This window comes from Peromyscus californicus, unplaced genomic scaffold (genome assembly GCF_007827085.1).
Source record: "Peromyscus californicus insignis strain IS unplaced genomic scaffold, ASM782708v3 Scaffold_9__1_contigs__length_137607984, whole genome shotgun sequence".
In the NCBI taxonomy this organism is placed as follows: domain Eukaryota; kingdom Metazoa; phylum Chordata; class Mammalia; order Rodentia; family Cricetidae; genus Peromyscus; species Peromyscus californicus.
This window is the reverse complement of record NW_026294617.1, coordinates 49,414,100-49,432,670: the sequence shown is the minus strand read 5'-3', so window position 1 is coordinate 49,432,670 and position 18,571 is coordinate 49,414,100.

Genomic DNA, 18,571 nt, shown 5'->3' with positions numbered 1-18,571 from the left:
GAATGCTATACAATTCTAAATCAATACATTATTTCTCTGTGGCACCAAGCATCATCCTAACTCAATCAATCACCTGAAGACTTTCTCCTCACAATTGTTTCTCCTCCCTTGTCTCTAAGTCAAATTTTCTCTTTTACTTGGATCGTTCTCATTTCTGATCAAGCATACCTTAATTTCTTCTACTTAAACAGAAACAAAAATATCATCTCAATCACATATTTCTTATAAGTTAATATTTGTTTTCCATATAAATTACTGTTCCTTTTTTATATTCATTAATGATTGGTTTTCATTTGGATTACACTGAAAAATTATTGCTGATATAGTTAATTACAGTAAAATTATTGAAATTCATGCTTTAGTTCTGATGTCAGTTGTAAGTAACCTGCAGCAATTCATGATTTCTGTAGAGCGTCTAGTCATTGCTGATTTTTACAATGATTTAAATTCAAATTTAAATTGATTTTTCTGCTCAGAACTCTTTCCAAATATTTGTAAAAATTAGATCGACATATTTGATTTGATTTGATGTGTATGAGTCTTTTGTCTGGATATATATCTGTGCATCTTGTGCTTGACTGGTTTGTCCAGAGGTCAGAAAAGGTTATCAGATCCCCTGGGACTGGATTACAGTTGGTTATGAAACTGCCTTGTGGTACTGGTAATCAAATCCTGGTCCTCTGGAGCAGCAACAGTGCTTGTAACTGCTGAGCCATCTCTCAGGCTTCAAATCTGCATATTTTAATTATGTAATTTGCTTTTTGTTTATAATTTTCATAAATGCCATTGATATTTTCCTGATAGTTTGAATATCTCTGTTTCTCATATCTACTCTTTCCCAAATCAGAGGAGTCTGTTTTCATAAAGACCTTTGTATAGTCATTAAATTTATGTTCTATGTATTTTTCACCTTTTTTTTCAGCTATAGAGCCAAATGGAAGCATTTTCTTTTATAAGGTTTGACATTAGTAATCTCTCTGTGTTAAAAATAATTTATGTATATTAAGATCCTTTGTAAAATATCACTAGTCACATTTGGTTACTAAATGTTTATGGTAAAGGAAAGGTCATATTCCATACTGTAAGACATAAGCAATAGCATCACTTGATTTGAAGGTATTTTAAGCACAAGACATAGTTCTACAGACTGACCTATTTACTGTGCAATGATCTTAATACCTGGGAAGTTAGCAACTCTGTAATTTAAGGCATAAATACAGTTCTTCTAGTAATCAAATTATCTTGAACACATACAAAATTTAAGCTAAGAATGTTTATTATTTTGTAATGCAAAGAAGTCTGTCTTTGAAATGGTATGCTAGAGTAAAGCTGAATTCAGCTCACATTTACAGTGCACTAATCTAGATTCTCATATGTAGTAGTCTACCTATATTCTTCATGTACTAATTCACCTTTCCACATTACTTCTCTATCTGTAAAAGTTATTGAGACAATTCAGGCAGATTTAAACTCCAATGCCTTTTATGTATTGGCTCACTCACAGTAATTCAGGAAAAACTGGAGAACTGAACTTGGAAAGTAGCCAAAAATGGGGAAGCTTTTGCACCACAGTTAAATCACATTTGAGTAACAGAGATACTTAGGCAAGGTGCTTCTGCTATGGCTTCATTTGGACAGCTGAGCTTGATGAATATTCTTCAAGATATTTATCTGTATGATTTTCTATGGAAAATGTGCAAGACTGATATACAACCTCTGATTTTATGATTGGAAAAAAATGACATAATTATGATCCCATCATGATTTCCAGGGGTAGGTACAGAAAGGACACAAGGAGGATTAATTTTCAATTGACTTAAAGAATCTATGAGATAGATGTCATAAAGTACAGTGACAGCGATTGAAGTTGTCACCAAACAGACAATAAAATAGAAAAACAAATACAATAAAGTGGTCAAAATGGTATAGAAAAAAAAATATCCCTGTAACCATCTTAGCCCCTGAGAATATCGTTAAACTACTTAATGAAATTCAACATTCAACTTCATTGTATACCACTGAAAATGGAACCTAGTTTGTTGTTTAAATTTTTATTTTTCTGCAGCGAAAAGGGCTTTAAGAAATTCAGTGAACTAAATTACACAAGTAGTCATAGAAGATTATGGAGATGTTTTCAACACTTAATTCTTTCAAATTGATCTTGCAAACCTCAATACATATAATGAGTAAATCAATTAAGAAACATCAGAATGAATGCCATTTTACTTCCACTGTCTGGGTTTGTTATGTTAATAAAATTGCAATAGTGTAACATTGATATGGCATTACAATATTGACAACATTGCATGTTTGTTAAAAATATGACAATGTAGGTCAACCAACACAGATACTGCAAATGTCTAAATTTACAGTAAAACTGACTCATAGAATTTTATGTTAGCAAGTATCCATATGCGCATGCATATATATCTACACGGGTTCATTTAGAATTGCTGTTTAAAACATTACATTCTCTAACAAGAAAAATATTCCATTAACCATTCCATTTTCTAATGTGTCATTATACTTTCTTTGTTATCATTATGTCTTTTATAAAATGTCAATGTCTCTCATCTGCTAACTTTTTGAGGTGTCCATTTTCTTGTCTTATTAATGCATACTTTTTTGACAGACATTCATTATATCAATAATGCTTTATATGACCTGAAATATTCTCCATTTTATTTTTAAATATGTCTATGCTATATATAAATCTTAATGTATCACAACTTATTGACATTTGTTTATGGTTTTTAATTACTCTCACATTTAACATATTAAAGTCTCCCATGTAGCATTTATACTGTGATTTGAGAATCTCGAATATTTTCATATCATTAAACATTTAGATGTGTTTGAATTTTCTACCATCCTAAATTCAAATCTAATGATCAATAACAAAATATTAACTACCAGAATTCATCAGACTATATATATATATATATTTGCATATACATATACATATATATTTGCATATACATATACATATATATATTTGTTTTTTCAGGACAGGTTTCTCTGTGTAGACCAGGCTGGCCTTGAGCTCACAGAGATCCACCAGGCTCTGCCTCCCGAGTGCTGGGATTAAAGGTGTGTGCAACCATTGCCTGGCTATATTCTTATTTTATATAGTTTCAATGAGGTATTGATATAGTGTTTATATTGATGGATAATTTTATGTTTATAAAAATTTTGCTTAATTAATAATAAAGAAAAATTTTCATCATAGGTTGTTTATTCATAATTACTTAATATCTTGGTAGTTTAACTATGTATATGTTCTGTGTAACTATGAATAAAAATGTATATATGTTTTTGATTGGGTTCATATTATATTAACCAACTTTGTAACCAAGAATAGTGACTCCTTACTTTTTTAGTGTAATTAATCTAACAGTTACCAAAGTGATAGAATCTTGTTCTTATTTTTATTTAAGGCAATTCCTTAATATTATGTCATATTCTGCATTGTGTAACCATAATTTTAATAAGATAATGATTCTTCCCATAAAAAATAATTACTTTTTTAATCATTAGTTTCACAATTTTTGTTGACAAAACATTGTATTTTATAGGGGAATTTATCTGATAGTTTGTAGACTTTTATGTTCCTAAACGATATTTCCTTATAAAAAATGAAAAATTAAAAAAGGCAAAAGTAAAAATGTGAAAAATAATGAAAATAATTAATAAAATCCCAATCTTTCTCTGCTGTTCAAATTACCATTTGACTTTTTCTTTTTCTTGTTTTAACTCTGGTCTTAATTGAAACAGAACTACATCATGTTCCACCTTCATCTTCCTTCCTCCAGGCTCTCCCGAGTACCCTGACTCCACCCCATCCTAGTATAATTAGTAAGAGCCCTGCTCCCTGGAAGAGGCCAATTCTCTTTCTCCCAGCAGTCATTAGTTGTCAATTTGACTTTTTCTTAATTTCATATTATGAATATATTTCCAAACCTAGCTTCTTTTCCCTTTGGACATTAAGTATGGAAACATGTTTCCACTTTTTTCCATTTTATTTCACTACCCGTCATCTCCATAGACAATTTTTATTAAATTTTTTCCTAGTGATGACATCACTCTCAAATTTTGTCTACTGATAGCCCCAGATTTTCCTTCATACAGTTACTACCCACGTGTTGCACATATTTGTATTTGCTAATCTTTGTGATCAGCACTGGCTTGTTTGTTAGAGACTGTGATGTAGAGAAGGGTTTTCTTTTATAAAGTCTATGCATTTACTTCTTAGGATAAAATGATAAAACATGAACACTTGGAAAATGCAGAGTTTCACCGGGACAAATAGGGAAAACCACCTCAGACTCTTTCAGGGGGATGCTCAGGATGCACTGAACTGGGAGAAATATATTCATGGTAATTTTGAGCAATTACTAGAAACAAGGTTGGATTACTTTGAGAAGAAGTCCTGGGGAAAGTCATTCTTGAAGGAATAGGAATAAAATGACACATATTGACATAAGTGTTAAACCCTGGAGACTCACACAATTCTTATATTGACATGTTAATAAAATGTTAATGAAGGTCACATAACATTAATTAAAAAGTATTCATATTAAATAGTACATAATGTGCTTATGTTTTATTTCATGTAATAAAAGACATAGTCATTCAATGTAAGTATCTATAGACCTTAACTAAATAATAAGTGCGAGAAATGAAAAAGTTAAGAAGTACTTCTGAATGGATACAGTCAATGACATAAGCACATATTTAGTCATGAATATGAAATTAAGCACAATTTTCATTTCTCTTACTGCTCTTCAGTAGGATCGTAGTGTAATAATAGAAAATCTCACGGGGGAAGAAAACCACAGGTACATTATAATTTAAAAAGTAATTTAAAACAACAACAACAAAAAAAATCACTGCTGTGGGATGTCCTTCTGTATGCTGTGAATATGTGTTATTCCCATAGGCTAATAAATAAAGCTGCATTGGCCTATGGCAGGGCGGGATGGAGCCAGTTGGGAAAAAATCGAAGAAAGTCAGTGAAAGGAGAAAGGAGAGTAAGGGGAGTTTCCATACCATGTCCAAGGAAGCAACATGTAATGGGAAGCAGGTAAAGCCATGGAACATGTGGAGATACATAGATTAATAGTTATGGGCTGAGTTAAGTTATAAGAGCTAGCTAGTAAGAAGCCTGAGCCATAGGCCATATAATTTGCAATTAATACTGAGCCTCTGAGTGATTATTTTACAAGTGGCTGCAGGATCAGGGTCCAGGCAGGACCAGAGAAACACAGGACCACAGGGTCAGGTGGGACTGGAAAAACTTACAGATACCAAACACAAACAGCATAAGAGTTTAAAACAAAGACCTAGGAGGAAAATGAAGTTCAGGAAACCGCACAACAAACAACATGCACATCCTAAGACATACTATCTGCCATGTCATGTCCCATTTTTAACAAACAGATCATGATTGAAGACACAAAACAGTCATCAGAATGAGATTTAGAGTTGACACGAACTTTGAAGTAACAACACAGAACACTTAAATAACTCTGATAGATGTTCTAAGAACATTCTTGGAAAGGGTAGAGTGCTTGAAATAACTGGTGTGTGATATAAACATAAGAACAAAACAAGATGATATGATCAAATCTCTGTACTTTAAAAAAATGTCTTTGATTTTCTCATTAGCGAACTGGACATAACATTGGAAATAAATCAAACAGCATGGATACTCATGTGTTCTGGCACTCAAACAAAAACAATATGTCAAAAGACCATAGAACCAAATGGCCATATACCATAGAGATGGTATATGTGTGTAATAGGAATGGTAGAATGAGAAAAAATGAAACTTAATACATGTTTAAAGTTAGAAGCAATAAGAACTTCTATAACTGAGTGATCTCCACAAATCTCACTGATGAGCAAACTATAGAAATGCTAAAAATCTACAATTAGCCATGTGATATTCAAGTTTCGGGGGAAAGAAAAAAAAAACACAGACAAAAGAAAAATCTCAAAAGAAAGTACGGATTGGCCAGTGAGATGATGTAGCAGGTCAAAGCCCTGGCCACTAAACCCGGCAACCAGAACTGTATAACTGGCACCCACCCCCAACTCCTGCAAGTTGTCCTGTGAATTCGACTCAGGTACTGTGGCATATGTGTATCTCTACACACACACACACACACACACACACACACACACACACACACACACAGTGAGGGAGAGAAGGAGAGACAGATAGACAGTGAGATAGGAGAGATAGAAAATCAACAAATGTACATATTTTTTAAAATAATGACAAAACATACCTTATTATAAAGGAGTAAACATAAATATAGACAGATATTTAGTCTTTAGAGGGGGAATTCAGAATTTTACATTACTAAAACTATCCTTTGCAAATAAAGAAAAAATTAGATGAAAAAAGTGGAACGAATTTAACATTAGCAAATTTCCCTTGAGAAAATAATATTAAACAATGTTTCTCTGGAATCAGAAAATTATCTAAGTTAGATTATGAAACTAATAGTAAAGATAGATAAATTCCTGCCGAAAAATAAAGTAAAAATAAAAATGTAATTTTACTCATCTTAATTTATGTAGTACATTTTTGTTCAAATTAATAACCTCTACCATGAAGGATTTAAAGAAACGTGTGTAATCACAATGTGCACAGCAACAGTGCATCCAGAGACCTGAGGAATGAGCAGTAAATGGTAGTAATGAAACTGTAATAGCTGTGGAGTAAGTTAGTACTATTTGAAAGTAGACTTAAATAAGTTTTATATGTATATAGTGACCTGTAGAAATTTTATCTATTAAAAAGTTAAAGGCAGAGAAAAATAACTAGTTTTCTCGCAGAAAAGAGAAGACAGAATCAACTGACATACTCCATATCAGAAGAGGCAGAGATGGGCAGGGAAAGCAAGCAAATAAGCTCTATGACTGGAAAACAGTTTGGATGTTAGTTATCCTATGTCATTTTTGTCTGGTACTGTAAACCTAGTCAACTTCCTATGACTGAAGAAGTCATAGACACTAAGGAGAACCTGCTAGTGGTATTTCCCTAAACCACTCTAATTTCCAACTGTGTTTTAAGTACTTATCCTCATATACACTGATAAGTGAAGCTCTTTCCTCTCAACAAAGAAGCTACAAGTTACAGCAGATCAAGACTTTTAGAAACAACTACAGCTGATTAAAATGCAGACAGTAAGTGACTGTCGGGTGTCCAGCCCTGATGGAACATCTACAAGCCAACCTCTTAACCTAAGGCTCATGGAACACAAAAGAAAAGGAGGCAGAAAGATTGTAAAAACTAGAGGATCAAGACTTCTGCTATGAGATAGTGTCTTCTATGGATGACAGCTAGTTACACCCATGAAAACTCAAAAATAATGTCAACTAAGCCCAGCTTTCACAGTACCAGTACCTACATGCCAATGTAGATGTGATAAATGACACCATCCTTAGTGAAGAGCATCAGCCATGAATGATTGCTAAAGGTGTCTTCTGAAGGGAAGCACTCCATGATAGGTTATATCTTCAGTCATCACCCATAAACACACATACATAAAAAAAATGCTAAATGGATTTGGTAGAGTGAGTGTGTGTGTGTGTGTGTGTGTGTGTGTGTGTGTGTGTGTGTGTGTGCCAGTGTAACAATGATAATGATAAAGGAAATCAAACCTTGGGAAGGACTGAAGGGCACAGTAATAGCTAGTGGGGGGGAGATGGTTGGAATTACTATAAGTACAGTATTTATTTATGTAATTATAAATACTTAAAAGATGTATAGGAACTTTAAGTGAATATTACTAAGTGAAAAAAGCCAGTTGGAAATTGGAAATTTCCTAATGCATCAATATAACATTCTGGAAAGTCAAACTTTGTAGGCAATACAAGTCCTGTGCATGGCCAAATTTCAGAATTCAAATGGATTAGTGTGTAGGTGAAGAAGAGATGTTTTCAGCATAATGGATTTATCCCCCTTGATATAGCAATGGTGAATATATGAGATTGTTTTTGACAAAAGTCTTGGAAATTTATGTTTGATAATATGGTTGCTCGCTGAATGAACCCCCCCCCCCAAGTTTTGAAATTAAAAAAAACAAATTCAGGAAGTTGGAGATCTATAGGAAGCATGCCTGTTATGATAAGAGAGTATGGATAAGTGAGATAGTTGATTAGCTTGATCTGTTTGGGAGGCATTCAGGCAGTGGGACTGGGACCTGTCCTCAGTGCATGTGCTGGCTGTTTGGAACCTCGGGCTTATACAGGGACACTTGGCTCAGCCTGGGAAGAGGGGACTGGACCTGCTTGGTCTGAATCTACCAGGTTGAACTCAATCCTCAGGGGCGTCTTTGCCCTGGAGGAGATGGGAATGGGGGGTGGGCTGGGGGGAAGGGGAGCGGGGCGGGAGAACAAGGAAATCAGTGGCTGATATGTAAAATTAAATTAAATTATAAAATAAAATAAAAAAGAGAGTACATTATTATACAGAGCAAACAGGTTATACACACACACACACACACACACACACACACACACACACACACACATGCGCACACATATGCAAACAATAACTGAATAAAGAGGGCATGGGTTTGAAGCCATGTGAGAAAAGTGTATGGGAAAGTTTGGAGAAAGGAAAGGGAAAATAGAAATAATATAATTAAATTATTACCTCAAAAATCAGTTAAATTATATATATATATATATACATATATATATATATATATATATATATTGTAGTCCTCAATGATATATATAAGCTTTGAAACAATCCCAGTGAGAAGAATTGGAACTACAAATGCTGATTCGGAAACCTTCGCGAATACCTTACACATAGTCTCTACTCAAGGTTGATACATTGCTAACCACTATTTTTTTTTTTGCCTTCTGGGACATGTGCTAATAGTTCTCACCTGCATTAAGCTGATAATAGACTTGAGCAATTAAATAAGGAGATGTTGGGAAGGGAGATGCTTATCTGGAAAAGTTACAGCTACACTGTGGCAAGAAGCTTGGCTGTGATCCACTATGTTAGAATTGGCTGCATCAATAGACGCTCATGTTTATTTCAATATTCTAGTAATTTTCTACAGAGAGGTGTGTGCTCTGTGTGTCTGTGTGCTTTATATTCATATTTTCTATGCTTTATTAGCACTGACACCCCAAAAGATGAAATTTCCAAGTAGGACAGTAAACACCCACAATGATATTTCTAATATTGTTCTCAAATAAAGGAAAAAATATGTCCTAGCTCCTTGTAGATAAGGCTAATTCTAGGAGTGTGGAAAAAGCACATGAGATGAGCTGGAATATAGGTCATTAAGTGCCATAAATTAAGAATTAGCTTTGAAACAAGAAAAAAATATTGTGCTGTTTTGGAATTTGTCAAAGAACAGATAACTCAAAATAATATCCAACAGAAAAAAAAGGTGATTATCAGCAAAGGTATTCATATTACACTCAGAGCATAAAATCATTGTAGTCCTCAATGATATAAATGAGGCATCAAATGAACAATTAAGAGAAAAACATCCTGGTAGATTTCTAAATAACGTATTTAAGTTTTATTTCATAAAGAAAGAGCTTGACTTTCCACTTCTTAGAAGTGAATACTAACTTTCTCCCAGAGATGTTTCAAAATATGACAATTCACGGTTGGAACAACGTCATAGCAAATAAGCAGAAACAAACAGGCATTGCTCCAGCCACATGTATAAACCCCCAAATTAAGTCCTGTTGGTGGTGTGGGTTCCTTAACGACTTGAAGAAAAGTATAATTCACCTACCTCATCCCAGATACACACCAATCAAAAGATACAGTTCCCAAATCTCAGCACAAGATGATATCTACAAAACAATTGACCCACGATTCTCAGAACTCTCAACTTCTTTATAAAGGAAACAAGTCTAAGGAAGTGTTGTGACCAAAGGAGCTTCAGATGACATGAGCAAATGTAATGTGGGTTTGCATCGTATTAGACAGTGTGTGGTTGACATTCCTGGGAGGCCTGTTCTTTCCTGAAGGGAAACAGAGGAGGTGGAGTGTGGGGAGAGGGGTGAGGCGGAAGGGAAGAGGAACTGTGGTCATGACTGGGTTGTATTGCATGAGAGAAGAATAAATAAAAAGAAAAGTAATGACACTAGTAAGGAAAATTATGTAGAGAATTCACAGAAACAGTCAACTTCCATTTTTTTTTAACTGAAATGTGCTAAGAGAAAGAAATGTTCTGGCCTTTACATGCCCGTCCCAATGTAAAAATTGCCTAACTTCCCTCAATAAGCTATATATGCAGATGGAAGCAAATCCCTTCTTCTGTTGTATAATGTATTCTGTTCTAAAAGCAAGCTGAAAGTGATAAACATCTGGCCTCATAGAAAAGAATGTCACTCAGATAATAGAAGCAACAAATTAACTCACATAAGACCATCCTCTGAAGTACAGTTTTCCTCTCAAATGTTACTGTCTTTTTATTAAAAATATCTATTACTTTTTCCTTTCCTTCATATTTTAAAATATACTGTAAGTCATGAAGGTTATCATGTGCATGTTTATTTTTACATAATATGTGGAAAATATTATTTTCTTTAGTAGTAACGTTGCCTTTATTTCCAATAATTTAGTGTTATCATCATCTCCATCTCAGGAGGAAGTGATCACAACTTTCAGCACTACACCTGCATCTCCTGTAAAATCGGGAAACCAAAGAAATACATGATAGCCCTAAGGGCAGTGAGATCATGTTCTCCATTTCCACTTCTGTATATACCAAGTACAAAAGCTTCAAGTGAACATGGGGGGGGCACATCAAGGCATGGAATGATAGCACTAGAATAAACTGGAATTATATTAATGATTCTTTCCTTCTTCATTAAAACTATCACGAATGAAAATTAAAAAGAAATACTTTAAAATTTCTATACAGTTATCTAAATTTTTCTTTAACATGTCTTTCTATTCACTGTTTCAGACTACATCTGGTACCATACCAATATAAATAAAATGGTCCATAGAGCACAAGTAACTAAATATAAGGAAAGACATAGTCAATCTTGATTGTGTAATGTGTGTTTCTTTTTATTACCTTTGCTCCAATAAGTTAAACAGTGTTATTCACTGCTTTAATTTTAAGTATAACAGTCATATTATAAGTCACAAGTGATTGTTGTTTTTGACACAGAGGATAAAATTTTAAAACATCAGATCCAGGTTATTATAAAGTAACAACCTTATAGGACCAAGGAGTTTCTTCCGTAAATGTCATTAATAGCTATTCCTTTCTCCAGGACTGCTGCTCTACTTACTACCTAGCCTCATCTATGTAAGATGACAAGATAGCCCTGCCTACCTACTTTGGATGTCATAATATTTAATGGATGCTTACTTATGTGTCCCTCAGGAACAAACTGTGATGCTCAAACAGGAAAGGGTGACTGTAAATGAGAATTCCTGAAAGTAAAGTACTCAAGTAGATTGATTAATTAAAATGTCACTGACTGGAGTGGGTTTAAAAGGATGCAGGTTCATAGCCAATTTATTTTGGCCTATCATTGGCCCTCAAAGAACCATTCATTGCCCACATTTGTATTGGACTTAACACCCTGTGACTAGCAGATAAACTGAATATAATGTCTTGATAAAAACAAAAGCCTCTGAAATGGTTAAACTTAAGCAAATTCTATTCTCCAGCCATAAAAGTGCTAAGAATGCTGTCAAATACCATCTGTGGACTGTGGCAGAACTTTTTCCTCTGCTTCAACTGCCTATTCATTATTCCCTTCAATATACTTAAAAGATGCCTTGACATGACTTTTCTTCATTTTTTTTTGTTATAAAAAGTAACAGAAACCAACTCCATGTTGAAATGTGGAATTTGGAGAAATGTAAATCTGTGTTTCTAAGTTATGGTCACTGGAATCTGACTTTAGAATAAACTATCCCTTATCCCCTTTGAAGTTAAAGCTTGTTCTTATATAACACTATACACCATCTAGTAATTACAAGAAGAACTATGACATAACAATGCCAATTAACTGAAATATGATACTAACTATGAAGTTCACTCAGTGAATAACTAAAAGTGGCCATATATCAATGAAATAGTCTTATGATCTGTGGTTAATTATTGGTTGTATAGTGCTCTCTACCAAGACAAACTGCTACCTTATATATCAAACCAGTTATGGCTGCTTATAAGAGGTCATCACAATGGGGACCAGAGACCACTGACGTTATCTCAGAGAAGGAAGTGGAATGGTTCACTGAACTCCGACCAGACATTCCAGTACATCTTCCAGTCTATTGTGTGAAATTATACCCTAATGGCACACAGACTCCTCTTCTCAGGACGTGCTGGAGAATATTGTTTGGAGATGGGCTACTTAAAAGAGGCTCCATCTAAATAGCTCTTACAAGTCATCATATATGTGGAATAGAGATATTTAGGAGTAGTCATGCTCCTGTGCATAACCTTTTACCCATGCACTGTGAATAAGACTAACAAACTCCTTAGTTCTCCAGGGTAAACTTTGGTGGTATTATATTTTGGCTTGTCTTCATGACCTTAGGATGAAAGGATTATAGACATTGTTTGTATCTCCCCAAGAGAAGGATTTTTAGAATATTATAAATTGAAATGTTCTATTTCTTTAGGATTTAACTGAAGATGCTATTATCCATAGTCAGTAGAATTCTCAGTTGACTTAATTTACTTGTAGTTACTCTGATGATTTTACTAAAGATGTTGCAATATTGCTGTGATAAAATAATGTTGCTTCTGTAGTTCACTAAATATGTATCATGCATGTGCACAATATACCAAACAAAGCAGAAAATAGTTTCAAAAGTTATCAAGTTGTTTTTCAGTTCCTATGAAAAGAAGTGAAAAATAAAAAAGGAATTGGAATCCATAAGAGAGATGAATAGATAGAAACAACTGAGGAGGATGAGATAGGAGAGATGTGTGAGTGTAAAACTTCAGGAACAGCCTTAGAAATGACACCAGCTTCTAAACAAAATAAAAATTGGCCCTGTATTGGAAAACAAACATACCTCACACACATATTCCAGATAATTACATTTAAATGAGTGTATCTTAATTACTTGCACTGTGTTTTGTTTACAAAATGAACTGCATTGAATTGTAGGGTTTGCAACAAACAAGACATGTTGAAAATCCTGCATGACTGATGAAATCTAGAATAATTTTAAGTATTTCATTTAATTAATCCATTTCAACTGCTCAATGCCATAAAAATGTCAAAAGTAGAAATTAGAATTGATCCAGGTATCATTCTACTACTTCTGGTGTTTTATTATATTAATAAAGATGCCTCAATAAAGCAATGAGAATCCTAAGTTTTTAATGTTTGGGATATGTTCCCAGGCATGTAACCAAGATACTCAGACTGATTATATTTCTAGATGGATTACATATTTTAATGTTCTGTGCATCAAAATGTGTTAATCTTTGAATGAAGGATCTTACATTTCCATTTCATAGTGGACTATAAAAATTATTTACAAAATCCTGTTCTGAGCCTTCAGTATTCTTTTAATTATAAGTTATTTCTCAGCTTTGTCTTTCTCATCAGAGTCTTAACAGTATGTGCTATCTCACACTATGTTGTGAATAATGATATGGTAACTATTATCAGTTGTATACTTTTAAACAATTCTCTTTTAGTATTAATAATTTCTCCCATGTGCCACTCAAATGTAGCTACTGACAATCACTTTTTTAGGTGCTGTTAACTATACTTGTGCAAATATAATTACCTTTTATATTGCAATTATTAAAATAGTTATTTGCATTGTTAGAGCAGCATATGTTGTTTTTAATTGCTACTTGAAATGTCCTAATTGGTTAGGTAAGATTAAAAACAAAACATAACAAAAAAACCCAAAGAATTATCCCCAGGCAGCCTATTATAAAGCAAACCTTGGTTAAATTGTTAACTGCACCAAAGCAAATACTCCCTTGACAAGTCTTTGTCCTGTCCCTGTAGGGGAACCAGAAGCAGAACACATATGGTTTGGGAGAAGATGGATGTGAGCTGTTAAAGTGGGTGTTTTAACTCAGAGAATTTAGGAGAAGTGCGAATACCTTTGTGAGACATTTGTATCATTCGTGTGTTGTAAAAAATCTTGAAATGGATGAAATCCTCTATACCTTTACAGGGTATGAAACAAACAACAAAACATGATTTGTTACAAATTCTATCAGTGCTTTTCAATTTGTTCTTTGAAATTTAGTTTATTGTGTTTAAAGTTGAAGCATGTATCACACCAATATGACATCACTATAAAGTCATTTTCCATTACAAAGAAAGAAAAAAAAAGTCTCTCAAATACCTGCTACTTATACCTTGATTACCAGCATTACCTGATATATACTCAAACTTGGGGAAACTTAACTCCTCATTTCTCCATCCCAGCACTAGTAAATCAAAACATTCATTTAATAAGATTTTTGCTACTCATATGCACATTTTGAGAAACACTGCTGTAGCATTTTATGGAAATAAATCATCCCAAAAGTGGAAGAAATGTGTTAAGTTTCATCTATGAATTGTTTATCATCGAGTAAGCAATCAAGTATAAAATAGCAAAACCAGAGAACAGTGGGAATGCCATCTTCCTCACCACTGTTGAATTAAATGTCAACAACAGAAAGGAGGATTTGTTCTCCGGACAGGCACTCCTATTCTTAACTGGTTAGCAGTCAAGTTCTCCGCTAATGTGCAGCTTAACTTCCATAACATTCAGTGGAACAACTGAGTAAAACTAGAAGTGCGTAGCATCCAGACTTGAAAAGGAGAGTTAAGAGCTTGGAAAAATACCCTGGATTTGACAAGTAACACTTTACAAAGTCGCTGCCCTATCAATAACATTCTTTTCATGTATGCCTGAAATTAAAGTGGCTGTGCATTTAGGAAAATGAATGATTGCATTCATGAAATTCATGAAAAGAACTTATTGTGGATAAAAAATGTCAACGCTCATTATTTTGTAAAATTAATATGTACTAATAAAATATTTTAATGACATTAACATTTATCAGTATGGTGCATGTTTTTTTGTATGAAAAATTAAAACCTTCACCTAGAGGCCAAAGAGATGGCTCATGGGTAAAGGAGTTTGCCACTGAGTCTCATGCCTTGAGTTCAATAGCCTGGATCCACAAAGAAGAAAGCAACCACTGAAAGCTGTTATCTCACTTCCATTTACACCCCTTCTCTCTCTCTCTCTCTCTCTCTCTCTCTCTCTCTCTCTCTCTCTCTGTCTCTCTCTCTGTCTCTGTCTCTCTGTCTCTCTGTCTCTCTGTCTCTCTGTCTCTCTCTCTCTCTCTCTCTCTCTCTCTCTCTCTCACACACACACACACACACACACACACACACACACACACACACACATTAAACAAACAAACCGAAACTCCAGTTGGTGCTGTGTACATATCTGTGCATCTGTGGCCAGTAGTGGAGGGAATTATCACATATGAGCATTAAGCATGTGTAGCCACAGAACGACTGATTTGATCACTTCTAAAGTTGTCTATCTACTTATTGAAATTTAGTGATTTTATGAAATTATGAAAACTCTGACATCATGTATATTATAGAGAGCATGGTGATCTTTTTTTAAATCAATTTTTAATTCCCCAGAGAGAATCACAGAACAAAATTAAGATATGCTCGACCTTCATTAGATAATTCCACTCTTCAGATAAACCTACCCCAAGAATGTCTCCTGGTGTTTATTTCCTGTTAGTTCTCAAAGCATGTCACTAATGAAGCCTCAATAAATGCAGAATAATGAAAAGAGGAACATAACAGTAAACAGATATATTACAGAAATATAAATAAGGGACTGCATCTGAGAGGACATGTGAATTAATGGAGAGGATAATTAGAAATGAGGTTGGATACAAATATAGACAGATATATGAAGGAAGCAACTTTAAAAATCATCAAAGCATATGATCTTGAATTTGTTTAGTTTCAAGATTTTGGTAAACTAAGTAGGCTATGAACCTGAAGGTTTAGCTCAATGGTCAAGTCTATGAATAATATGTGCAGGGACATGAGTTCAGTCACTATCTTTTAAAAATAAAACAAAGAAAAATAAAAAGTAAAAAAGATCAGTGATGATTTTATTACTATTTTATTTACTTAGTGATTTTTAAAAAATTTACTTCCTTTTTAAATTCTTGTCAGTCTCTGTTAATGGGAAATCTGATAAAACACACATATACACATAAAGTACAAGTGTGATAGGTTATTTAAAGATAGAATCATATTGGAATTTCATTATTAAAAGATTTTCTTCATTGGACTTCATAGTGAGTGTAATAATTTATTCATTTGTGTAAACCATGGCCCTATATATTAAATCAGTATAATTATTGTTAAAGACTACCCAACCATGATACAAATATAATTCTTCAGATTGCAAACTAAACTCCTACTTTTGCTTAAATTAGTACTTAAAGGTATTCAATACTTAAAAATTCTTAAAATAAATTACATGAACATTGCAGCCAGTTTCAGTAAAAACAAAAACCATGTCTCTTAAATGTACTAATATTTAAGGAAATAATTTCTTTGAACTCAAGACTATTCTCTTACCATGATAAAATTGACTCTGACCTGAATATCAAAGGCTCATACAAGGATAAATATGCATGCTTTCTAAATTCATTTTTCTTGAACCTATTGAATAGTAGTTTGTAAGAACATTTGTCATAGGTTTACTTGAATAATAATCTCAATGTCCAAATTTTATAGCAGATATTCTAAAATTATGTTCATCAAACCTACTAATTATTCAAATATAACTGCTGACTTTGAGTGTTTCAAAGTCATATTAAATTATTTGCAGGTATTAAGAGGAAAGTGTTACCTCTGATTAAACTCTCCATTCAGCAAAGAGAGAGAGTATGAAGGACAGTGATTGAAGAGCATGAACCTCTATAAACAATAAAAGCATTTCTAACTATATTGATAAAAAATAGAAGCAGATGTAACAGTTACCAAATTTCATGGTATTCTTTCTCTTTGATTTGATTTCTTATTTTATTTCTGTTCTATTTAAATTGATATTAAATGTTAATATAAAGATTTTAATTATTATTTTCATTCCCATATGCTTATTTATGCAAAACAGTAATAATACAGGATGAACTTTGCTCTCTTTGATCAAGCAGAAAAAGAAGAGAAGAATTCAAGTCTACATACAATCTGTTGCTATCTCCAATTTTGGAAGTTAAGACTCAAAGACATGATATAGCTGTGGTGCCCTGGCCTTTCCCATGTGCTTCCCTTCAGCTGTAGACAGTCATGAAAATTCTTGGTTGAAATTTTTCCTTATTCTATTCTGTTTGAAATTTCACAGTGTACAAATATTTACTGCATTGAGGAGGCAGTAGGGAACAATTACTTTGAGATTTTGACAGTTTTTGCTCGTCCTGGTGAAAGACTCACTTTGAATTTGATTGCTGATGAAAGTACTTTATTCATCACAACAAACCAAGTCTTAGAAACCCATGGACAGCACATTACAGTGAAATATTTGTTCATAACCCATTGCTCTCTATTTAGTGAAAATGAATCAGTGAAAGAGTCAAACCACTATATTTGGTTAAGAAATAAACTTTGGTACTCAGAACAGTGCTGAGATTATCAGCACTGTGTAATGAATCATAAAGATTGCACAGTAGATAGGGTATTTGTTATTTTTGTTACATAGATGAACTAAGCCTGCACATTCGCATGTGTAGTAATAGGTACCATAAAGGCAGACAAAGCACTATAGAGAGATGTTACAGAATTAATAGTTATATCAAATTGATGTTGAATGAAATTATTTATTTATCACTTTAAATGTCAGCATCTAAGTATAGCACAATTTTCTAAGTAATAGCATTAATTAAAGGACAAGGAACTGAAATTAGGTTGTCTTTCTCCATTCCATTGGACAATTGTAATTTTATAATTTTAATTTTGGGATTATTTGTCACAAAGGAAACAAAGTGCATAAAAATCTGTTTCTCAGTCTCATAGCTATTGACTATTTGCATCAGACAACTTTTTGTTACAAGACTTAATCTTGTGCACCACACCATATTTAGCAATTTCCCTGGCCCCTGTTTGAGTTGTGATAAGAAAATGTCTTCACATAATACTAAACATCCTCTGTGGGTGAAAGCCACCCTTATTGAGAACCTTTATTCTAGGTGATTTAAGAAATATTTAAGAGGAAACTGTGAGTGTGTGTGTATCCTCATTTCCTGTGCCCATCTCAATATTTTGCACTGGAAGCCTGAGACATAGTTATAACTTGTCGAGAACTCTTAGGATAGGAAATTGCTGCAGAGTAGAGTTTATTGGTGAAATTATTAAGGCCACTCCATGTAGTTAAAAGGGAGGTTTATTTAGTGGTGTAACTTACAAATGAAGGGATAGGTAGGTTGCAGGGTTTGGGAAAGACATAGCGCAGACCGGTGGTGTTCTCTGGAGAACTCTGCTCAGTCTACTTCCAGCATCCAGGGTCCAGGAACCAAGAGAGCTCCTGAAT